Raw genomic sequence first — 11,712 nt, forward strand, 5'->3', positions numbered from 1 at the left:
CATAGGAGGTGCGCAGTGACTATTTTGGGGTAAATGACCACGTGAAACTAGGAAGGATTCTAGGCGTTTAGCTGCCTGCGAGTGTCAACCCTGCTGTGTCCGTAGGCGTTTTAGCCAACAGGGACATGGTGAAAGCAGTGTCTAAAGTCAGTTACGACACATCTCCTTTAGTGTATGTGACCTTGGACATGACCCTTCAGTGTGTTTCCTGTGACCTGTACCCTATGTTACAAGAACTCCGCGAGGATGGAAGGATGAGATGCTTGCACAAGTTCCCACTGTAGTGATTCAGCCACACAACATGGCTGACACTTCCAGGTTCCAGGGCCATGCATGTGCAGAAAAGCCCTCAGGCAGAAGTGCCTAATGGCCCCGGGAATCTTAAAGGACCCCCGTGACCCACGTGCAGCATGGTTGCATCATCTACGTATGACGCAGCTGCGTGAGCCCTTGGAACATGCGTGAGCTCCATCATCTGTGTATGATGTAACCATGCCATGCCCCTGTGTGCATGCGCTAAGCAGCCCTTAAAAGCTGGAGGTACCATCTTCAGTTCTCTCTGCACACTGACTTTCCCAGGCCTGTACACACCCCTTCTAATAAACTCCTAAGTGTGTTTGTTTGTGTTCTGTGTTTCCTTCTCACGCTCATCAGGTAATTTCACTGGTGCTGAGACTCAGGAGGCTCTCCTTCCCCGAGCCCCTCTCCTGGGGTTGGGATCCAGACTGGGGTATTTTTTTCGATAACAACCATGTGTTCCATCTGCCTGAGCGCAACCTCTACACACACCATTGGCTTCAATTGGTGAGTTTTCTCATTCTGGTCAGCTTAACTGTTTCTCCAAACCCAAGGAACTGACTGTTGAGCTCCCAGAAATCTTCTGGTGTTCCTAGAAATGGGGGGGCAGCCCCCAACCACAGCCTTCATGGATATCGTTGAGCCCTTTGCTGACATTCAACTCTGGATTGCTTCCCTTAGCTAAAATCATGTTTGGATGACCTAGAGTCAGTTCTCCTGCAACTGGGGGCCCAGGGTCCCTCAGATTTTTCTTTTTCCTTTTTTCCTTTGCTTTTGGACCAGTCATCAGTGGTCCCCACTGTGGCCTCTCTGGCTTCTGAGTTGATCTGACGAGAACCAGTCAGGCTTTAACACCACACTTGTAGACAGAGGACTCTCCCACAAGCCCTGCAGTGTTTGCTGCCGTTTCACACCCTGCCTGTAGAGGAGAGATGTCCCCCTATAAGCCTTGTGGTGTTGCCCTTTGTTTAAAATTATTTATTATATATACAGTGTTCTGCCCAGATCTTACTACTGATGGTTGTGAGCAATCATGTGGTTGCTGGGAATTGAACTCAGGACCTCTCGAAGAGCAGGCAATGCACTTAACCTCTGAGCCATCTCTCCAGCACGTGGTGTTGCCATTTTCGTGGGTTTTCACGGTTTCAGCTATGGGTAACAAACCATCCAAGACCACCAATCCAGCCTCCTCCTGGGATGCCTTTTAGAGGCCCTGAAACCCCAGGCCTTAATGCCCTACTTACAGATTCCCACACTTGTCCATCTTTGTTCAAAAAAATGGTCTCCTTACAATTTAGGTAACCATTTAAAGTGGCCACTTAATGGCACCTTTGATCCCAATATTCTACAGGAGTTTTCTAACTACTGTCAGTGCACAGGCAAATGGAAGAAGTTTCCTTATATCCAAGCCTTTTACTTTCTAATCTCTAAGTCTCGGTCTTACAGGCTCACCTTTCATGATATCTCTATGATCCTATCTAATAACCTACTTCCTGAAGAGCACAGGCGAGTTTGGGAGCAGGTCACAGACTACATGCAGGTGCGGTTCACCAAACACATGCAACACACCCCCTGGGGGCAGAGGTGGTCCCCATGCAAGAACCACACTGGGATCATAACACACCAGGTGGAATTTTGGCAAGGGACAGGTTTTTAATTTGCTTTCTGGCAGGTCTCCGTAAGGCTGCCCTCAAGCCAGTAAACTATAATAAGCTTTCAGAGGTTATTCAAGATACAAAGGAAGCCTGGCGGTGGTGGTGCACACCTTTAATCCCAGCACTTGGGAAGCAGAGGTAGGAGGATCTCTGTGAGTTCCAGATCAGCCTGGTCTACAAGAGCTAGTTCCAGGACAGGCTCCAAAGCTATAGAGAAACCCTGTTTCAAACAAACAAACAAACAAAAACCCCAAGATACTAAGGAAAATCCTTCTGCATTTTTTGGAGCGTCTCACTAAAGCACTGTTACAATATACTAACTTAGATCCAGAAACCACAGAAGGCAGACAGTTACTCATGACTCATTTTTTTTTCTCAGTGCTACCCTGACATTAAGGCTAAACTTAGACATTTGGAGAAATGTCCCTGGTCCCCACAGGCAGAAGACTTAGAGTTGGCTTTTAAGGTGTACCATGTGAGGAATGACAAAGCCCACAGTCATCACTGTCACATGCTAGCCACGGCCCTCTGACCAGCCGAGGTGACAGACCGCCTGATCCATGCTGTCCTTGTCCCCCAGGGCTTGAGAACAGCCAAGCTCATGTTTCAAATGTGGTAGAGCTGGTCACTGGGCCTGAGCATGCCCTAATCCTCATCTTGGTCCCGTGAGACCTTGTCCAAGATGCCATAGGGAAGGACATTGGGCAGTTGATTGTCCTTGTACACATCATAGCATGGAGAGACATCAAGCCCAGAAAATCCCCAACTTGACCTTCTAGGTCTGGCCATGGATAAGTGAGGCTGCCCAGGCTCCTTTGACTCAGCCACAACTGTCATCTGTAACAAGGAGCCACGGGTAAACATCACGGTATCAGGATGGCCCATCTCCTTTCTCTTGGACACTAGAGCCACATACTCGGTACTGAGGGAATCTTGGGGCCCTACCTCTCCTTCTAGTTTCCCTATTGTCAGGGTAGGGGGACACCCTTATCTACCTCAGCAGACTCCACCACTTAACTGTGTTTTTAGGGGTATTTATCTCATTCATTCATTTTTAGTCATGCCAGCCTGCCCGGTACCTCTTATGGGAAGAGATGTTTTATCAAAAGTAGGAGCTTCCATTTCATTTGCTCCTTCCATTCACCTTACCACAGACTCACCAACAGCTTCCCTCCTCCTTCTTCTAGTCTCGAACCTCCCAGCTCCAATGTGTCTTTTCTTCCACCAGCCTTTCAGGTGGACCCCCAAGTCTGGAACACCCAAATGCCCTCTGTTGTTAAACACCATTCCCCATTGTTATCCAATTACAAGACCCTACTAAGTACATTACCCAAGCTCAGTACCCCCTTCTCTCTCCAGAGCCTTAGGAGACTTAAGCCTATTATCTGCGACCTTCTAAGAAAAAAGCTACTTTGCTCGACCTCCTCTCCCTTTAACACCCCTATACTTGCTTTTTAAAAAAACTAACGGAACCTATCACCCATTCAAGTCCTCCAGCTCATTAACTCCACAGTGGCCCCTCTTCATCCTGTAGTGCCCAATCCTTACACACTTTTTTCCACTTCCCCCCCCCCCGAGGAACCTCCCACTTCTCAGCTCTAGATCTCAAGGATGCTTTTTTCTCTATTCCTCTCAGCTCTCAATCTCAAAATACCTTTGCCTTCACCAGGCTGACCAAGCAGCTAGAATAGCAGCATTCCAAACCTACCTCAGTCACCTCAGGGGGTTCATACAGTACAGCCCACATTCTCACAGACACCCCCTGACACCCAGAAAATACTGTCCTACCTACATCAGCTCTTTCATCTTAAGAGCAAAGCTCTGTTTCATTTTGTCAAGGCTCACCTCCAATCCACCCCTGAGAACTTACAGTTTTTAAAAGCTATCACTGCCTCTTGTAAAATCTGTCAAAAGTCAGATCCCAAGACCAAATATTGGAGCTTCCCTTTTCCCACCCACCAGGCCAGGGGCTCCCTTCCAGGAAGTGACTGGCAGCTTGATTTCACTTATGTGCCCATAGTTAGATGAGTCAAATATCTCCTGGTTTGGGTGGACATGACTGAGTGGATTGAAGCATTTCCCACCACTAATAAGAGGGCCCAGATAGTTTCTGATATTCTTCTCTGAGAAATTATCCCCCGGTTTAGAATCCCAACTTCTCTTTAGTCAGATAATGGCCCAGAGTTTACCTCCCAGATCTCTCAAACTTTGTCTAAGGCTCTTAACATTCCCTAGCATTTTCATATCCCATACCACCCTCAGTCTTCAGGGAAGGTAGAATGAACTAACCGTTCCTTAAAAAATGTTCTTGTTAAGATGTCACAGGAGCTTCACCTCGACTGAGTAAAACTTTTGCCTCTGGTCCTTCTTAGGCTTAGGGCTCTTCCCAAAAGCCCCCTTTTCACCTTGCCCTTTGAACTCATGTATGGGCAGCTGGTTTTAATCCCTGGCCTCTCACCCAAAACCTCTACCCTTCCTGATCACCTGCTTACTCTGCTGTTATCTCATTTTCACTCCCTCTTATGGGATTTTACCGACTACTCATTACCTCAACCATGTGCCATGTCATGCCCACCACCGATTAAAATAGGAGATCAGGTACTATTCTCTCCCCAGACCAACGCCCCTCACCCCTTTCTCCTAAATGGCAGGGCCCCTTTAAAGTAATTCTTGTAACTCCCACAGCTGCCAAGCTCGAGGGACTCTCTCATTGGATCCACCTGTCCCACCTTTTACTCTTCCAGCTCAAGATTCCCCCTCATGTATGGTAACTCAAACAGGGCCCTGTTCCCTTAAGTTCCAGAGGGCACCAAGATCAGTCACTCTTTCTCCAGTTCTAGAAAAATAAAAGTTTCACCACCATACTCAACTCTCCTGTGCCAAAAACTCCATATAAGCTGTTATTACAGGGACCATCATTAAACATAGAGCCAAAGGTACAAGGACTGTCAAAAGCCCAGGTGGTAAGAAACAATAATGAGTTTGGGGACATTTAGAGCCCCAGACTCCAAAAACTCACAAAACAGACTTTAACATAACAGGTTTATCACTGATTACAGCAGTGTCTCCTGGATGTTGAGGTAATACCACGATGCTAAAGAGAACAAGTGCCTTAAGATTTACTTCAGGTAAAACATTGAGGGGTCTAATAATTCCCCTTTCCAATAACTCCCTCTTCTTTTCCTCCCTCCTCCCCACCATCTTCCATTCCAACACTATATCATCATAATCATAAGCTTTTAATGTCTAAAATTTATTTCTTTTCAAGCATTTTTTATAAGCTCCAGGGAGCCAATTGGACCTATCTAAACTGACCAGACTTGCCCAGAATAAGTATTATTTAATTCTTCCCTTATCATTCCTGGTCTCGGGAACACCTGGGAAATTCCCTCCTCTTACCCCCCCCCCAAAAAAACCCTCTATCTACCATCTTGGGACTCTCCTCCCTTAATCACCAGGATCTAATTTTTTTTTTTTTTGGTTTTTCGAGACAGGGTTTCTCTGTAGCTTTGGAGCCTGTCCTAGAGCTAGCTTTAGTAGACCAGGCTGGCCTTGAACTCACAGAGATCCGCCTGACTCTGCCTCCCAAGTGCTGGGATTAAAGGCGTGCGCCACCACCGCCCGGCTTTTTTTTTTTCTAATTTTTTTCCCAGACATAATTTTCTGCCTTTCCAGCATCTTGTGAGGTCCAAGCTGCCAGCCAGCCAGTTCCACAGAGCCCGGAAAGAACACAAAATTAATCAGCCACCCCAAGACGTGATCAAGCATCTCAACTCTCTGACACCCACAAAATCATCACAAAGCAGTCTTGAGAGACCCGACAACAACCCATTCCCACCCATTAAAAACCTCAAACTTCCCAAATTTATATAATAAACAAAAGGGTGGAATGTAATGATTCAGCCACACAACATGGCTGACACTTCTGGGTTCTAGGGCCATGCATGTGCAGACAAGCCCTCAGGCAGAAGTGCCTAATGGCCCCGGGAATTTTAAAGGACCCCGTATGACCCACATGCAGCATGGTTGCATCATCTACATATGACACAGCTGCGTGAGTTCTTGCGTGCATGGAGGCGCCATCTTCAGCGTGCGCGCTCTCTCTCTGCACACTGACTTCCTCAGACCTATACACGCTACACGCCCCCTCTAATAAACTCCTAGAGGGTTTGTTGCATGTTCCATGTTTCCTTCTGACTCGCGCCAGGTAATTTCACCCATGGCTGTCAAGTGTCTTCATGTTAGAAGGGGCTGGTTATGGTTACACGGCTCCAAAGCTGTACACAAGTACTAGGCAGATGAGGTAGGGAGGATAGAAATTGACCGAAAGATGGTTTCTCTCTGTTCTCGGGTAGCTTCTGAGTCCTCTAACTACTGTGGTTTCCAAGAATATTTGGTTCAATAATAGTAGAACTCCCAGGAGAAAAGGGTGGGCAGAACAGACTGTTTTGTAAAGCAATCCAACGGAAGAACTGACTAAAGGGAAGGCGTTTGTGTAGGGCGGGGGAGGGGGCTTGGCTGGATAAAGTGCAGTGCAAGCCTGACGCTCATGGCTAAAGCCAGGTATGGTGGTGGCATGTGACCCACGTGCAGCGTTAGAGCCCAGACACTCGAAGGAGGAGCCCTGGCCTTGCTGGCCAGCCACTCTAGCCAAGTTAGCAGGTTACAGGGTCAGAGGGCAGCCTGTCGCAAAGAAACTAAGTGGAGAGGATTGACAGGCACTGCTGTGTATAGCGGCCCAGCAGCACACGCTCAAAGGTGTACGAACACATGCAAAGAGAAAAGTGAGAGGGACTCATTCCATACAACACTGTTTACACTGCCTCCTTTCCCCTTACCCTAACGCACACGCACGCATGCACGCACGCATGGACTTATTGCTCTAACTTCTGCTTCTTCAGCCAGCTTCCCTGCCTTTTTGACCTCCCTCCTCACCATTACAGTAGCCTCCCACGGCTCTCTCCACCATTTTTTCTTTCCTCTAGTTCCTCTACCTGTAAATACGTAGCCAGAGAACACTTTGTTTCTTTTGTGTTGTGTTGTGTTTTGAGACATTAGCTCAGTATACTCAAGCTGGCCTCGAACCCCCAACTCTCTGCTCCCAAGTGCTAGAATTATGGGCATATAGAACCATTCATGGCTCAGAGAACATTTTCAAAATAGTCTGTCAGGCATGTTAGCATATGCCTGTAATTCCAGCACCTGTGATCCATCGCAGCAGGAGCATGAGTTTGAGGCCAGCTTGGACCACATAGTGAGATCTCTCTTTCTCTCCCCCCCACCTCTTTCTTTCCCTCTACCCCCTCCTCTCCTCTCCTTCTCTTCTCTCTCTCCTTCTCCTCCCTCTCCATTTCTCCTCTTTCCCTCCCTTCCTCTCCTCTCCTTTCCTCTCCTCTCTTCCCTCCCTCTCCCTCTTTCTCCTCTCTCTTCTCTCCCTCTCTTTCTCCCCTCTCCCTCTCCCTTTCTCTCTTCCTCTCTCTTCTCTCTCTCCCTTCTCTCTCTCTCTCACACACTCTCTCTCCCTCTCACACAGAGTTAAACACACATGGAGTTTAAATATTTTGTATACAAGAAAACTACTTTAGAGCCAAGTTACTTGTGATCTCTACCTTTCTCCCATCTTTGCTTGCATCTGTGTTTCCATGGCAACTCCCTCTGGTTGTGCCTACTCTAACTAGGTGCTCAGCAGCATCCCCTTTGGTAGTTTGCCTTCTGCTCATAGGGTGACTTACCATCTGCATCTGTGTTACTCCACATCTCTCAGTTTCTTTGCAAGAGAAGTGGGTGGCCTGAATGTTCTGTTGACGAGAACTGAGTGCTTGGGCTCCTTGTTCTCCTTTGGTGGGGAGAGAAGTTCTTATTTCTCTTTCACAATGGGCCTTGTTCGCCAGAGTCAGATTTTCCTCTCTGCTGAGCAACCTGGTCTTCCTCCTTAGAGCACCACCAAAAACTCCTGCAGCTTACTGCAGCACTGTGTGTACTTTCCCAGCAATCCGCACAGAGAACGCGGGTGAGGCCCTCTTGCCTCTCCCCTTCTGAAGCAGAGGGTTGTTCCACTCTCACTTGCCACAGCCCTATGTACAGAAAACCAAGCTCACCGCGTCAGATGCTTGCAGCCAGCGGTGCTCACTCATTCCGTGTGCGAGTATGTATGTGTTCACGTGTGCATGCGTCACATGTGCACGTATGTGCAGACTAGAGGTGGACCGCAGGTGTCTGCCTCACTTGCTCTCCACTTTGTCTCTCATTGTCTAGGCCAGCTTGCCAGTGAGCTCTAGGCTCTTGGCACTGGATGGGACTCTGAGTGCTTCCATGCCTGGCTCTTTATGTGGGTGGGGATCTGAGCTAAGGCCCTCCTGCTCGCTGGAGCACTTTGAACGGACCATTGCCCTCGCGCCTTTACTCGTTCCTCACAGTCTTAATAGAATCATAATTAGCTGCAATATTAGACATTTCATGATGATCTACCCCAAGAATTTAGTTCATTATACTTCCAGTTCCTTGGTTGAGGGCTAGTGTGCTGGCTGGCTTTTATGTCAACCTGACCCAGGCTAGAATCATTTTGGAAGAGGGAAGGAACATCAGCTGAGAAAATGCCCTCACCAGACTGACCTGTAGGCAAGCCTGTGGTTCAGCTTTCTTAATTAGTTATTGATGTGGGAGGGCCCAGTTTGTAGGTGGTACCACCCCTGGGCTAGTGATCCTGGGTGCTATAAGAAAGCAGGCTCCTTGGACGTGGTGGCGCACACCTTTAATCTCAGCACTTGGGAGGCAGAGGCAGGTGGATCTCTGTGAGTTCAAGGCAGCCTGGTCTACAAGAGCTAGTTCCAGGACAGGCTCTAAAGCTGCAGAGAAACCCTGTCTTGATAAAACAAAATCAACAGAAATGAAACTCAACAAAAACCAACAGAAGCTAAGTGTGTCAACTCACACCTGTAATCTCAGCACCCAGGAGAATGAGGCAGCACGGCTGAGAGTTCAAGGTCATCTTGGGCTACTTGGTCAGTATCTCTGTGTAGCAAAGCCGTGTCTCAAAGCTGACAGAACTGTGCAAGGTGGGTCCCAGAGTCTAAACCCCAGAGCTCGCTCACATGAAGCCAGAGGCAGCAGTGTGTACCCTTTTCCATCTTTATTTTTATTTTATGTGTATGGTGTTTTACCTGGTTGTGTACCATGTATAGACAGTACCTGTAGAGGCCAGAAGAGGGCATCAGATCCCGATGAGACTGGAGTTACAGACAGTTGGAAACCCTCAAGTCATCTGGAAGAGCCATCTCTCCAGCCCCAAGTGCATACATGTATAATCCCAGCATTCCTGTGGAAAGATGGGAGGTAGAAACGGGAGAATCCCAGAAGCTTGGGGTCAGCTGCCGGGAAAAGAGAAAGACACACACACACACACACACACACACACACACCCGTATGTGACGTGGTCTCCAGGTGGGTTTACCTTCCAGTCAGGCTTGCTGAGCTCCCTGGCGCACCCTGTGCTAGGGTAAAGGCACAGCCATGCCCAGCTTCACGTGGTCCTAGTATGTGAACTCGAGTCTCTCTGCTTGCATAGCAACACCCATATCCTCTAAGCTATCACCGGTCCCAAGGCCATCCCCTTTGTCCTGGACACTTTCCCTGATGTCTAGAGCAGTATTGTGGGGGATCCTGCAAGTGTCACAGCCAGCTGACGGGAAAATTGTCTGTGTGAGGTAGGAAGGGAACCTGACTCAGCCTGATTTAACTGCAGCTGATTCAAACTTCTGGAGTCTGACACCAGGCTAATTTATTTAAGACATATTTAAACAAAAATGAAAAAAAAAACAAGAAAAACAAAAACAAAAAAAAGATATATTTAAGTCCGGTACCATTTTGGAAAAAGTTTCTTGGTAACGATTTATTGGTGCATAATAAAGCTTAAAACACGACTACATTGAAACTGTTTTGCAAAGTACATGTGAACTCTTCAGTGAAGATAGGGTCTATAGTTTAAGGGCCTAGAATTTGGTGTGGTCTCTGACTGAGATATCATGTAGGTCAGCAGGCTATAAAGTACATGTGACATCTCCTCTCAGGATGGGTTCTATTGGCTGAGAAAGAAGAGCTAAAGATTTAGGGAGGGACATAAATATTCTGGGAAGCTGGGTATGGCAGTACACACCTTTAATCCCAGCACTTGGGAGACAGAGGCAGGCAGGTCTCTGAGTTTGAAGCCAGCCTGGTCTACAGAGCAAGTTCCAGGACAGCCGGGGCTATACAAAGAAACCTTGTCTCAAAAAAGCCCCCCACCAATTTTTTTTAAACGGCATATCAGTAGTTAATGAACAAACAGAAGTTGGGGGTGGGGCAGGTGCTGTGCTTCACACCTTTTATTCCTAGCACTCAGGAGGCAGAGGCACCTTGTTCTAGGCCAGCCAGGTCGAGGCCCATCAGTGCCATGTGCTAAGACCCTGTTTCAAAACAATCAAAAGTAAAAACAGGCTGATAAGATGGATCAGTGGATACTCTTCGAGTTCTCTCTCCCAGGTCACCAACTCTCGTAGGTTGTCATCTGTCCTCCACAGGTGAACTGGGGCGTGAGTGTCCCTGTGCACTCTTGCCTAAATGTATGTATTGTAATCCACCATGTAGAACTGAACTCTGGTCCTTCACAAGAGCAGCAAGTGCTCTTAACCGCTGAGCCATCTCTCCAGCTCCCAAATGGTATCTTTAAATAGTTCCAGATTTATGATGCAGTAAACGGGGCCAACTGGAAATGTAGCTCAGTTAGGTGTTAGGGACCATAGTCCTAAAAGATGATAGCAGGAACCATTGTCCTAAAGATGATAGCAGGGACCATTGTTCTAAGGATGTTTGCAGAGAGCCCCACATCCTAACTATCTTGAGAACTGTTTGTTAACAGAACCTGCCAGACATCTTAACTATCTTGAGAGCTGTTTGTTAAGGGAACCACAAAAAGAATGTTTCCACTTGCACAAGGAACACCAGGTTTGCTAGCTAGTGACCTTTGCTACCCCCTACCCCCCAATCCAATCTGAGTTCCTCATTCAAGGGCTATATAAGCTGTAACCATCACCCTAATAAACGAGACCTTGACAATAGAATCTTGCTTGGTCTCCATTTCTCTCACCAGCCCATGTTCTTTCAGGTTAGTGCCCCTTCAGAGGACCCTGAATAGCTGACCCGCCAAGCGGGAGTTACAGTTAGGAACATTTCATTTGCCCAGGACATAGGAAGCCCTGGGTTCCGTCGCTAGTACTATAGACACTTGGTGTGTTGGTACGTGCTGTAATGAGGAAAGAGGCTCAGAAGGTCAGGGTCGTCCTTGGCTTAGCAGGAGTTGAGGCTAGACCTTATCTCAGAAAAGGCTATAGGGCTGTGGGGTGGTTCTATGTAGCCCTGCTGTGCTGGAACTCACTATGTAGAGCAGGCTACATATTCACTATGTAGACATCGATCCACCTGCCTCTGCAACCCAACTAGGACTAAAGAGTACTTTCAAAGCTTGCTTGTTTGGTATTATTCCATTTTGTTTTGTTTTGTTTTTCGGGGCAGGGTTTCTCTGTAGCCCTGGAACCTGTCCTGGAACTAGCTCTAGTAGACCAGGCTGGCCTCGAACTCACAAAAATCTGCCTGCCTCTACCTCCCAAGAGCTTGGATTTTTAAAGGCGTGCGCCAATATTGCTCCTTTAGATTCTTTGTCCATGTCGGTTCTCTGGTCTAGGACTTCACTGATACGTCAGACTATTTGGAAGGGCATCCTCAGGGC

The sequence above is a fragment of the Arvicola amphibius genome, chromosome 9 (assembly GCF_903992535.2).
Source record: "Arvicola amphibius chromosome 9, mArvAmp1.2, whole genome shotgun sequence".
In the NCBI taxonomy this organism is placed as follows: domain Eukaryota; kingdom Metazoa; phylum Chordata; class Mammalia; order Rodentia; family Cricetidae; genus Arvicola; species Arvicola amphibius.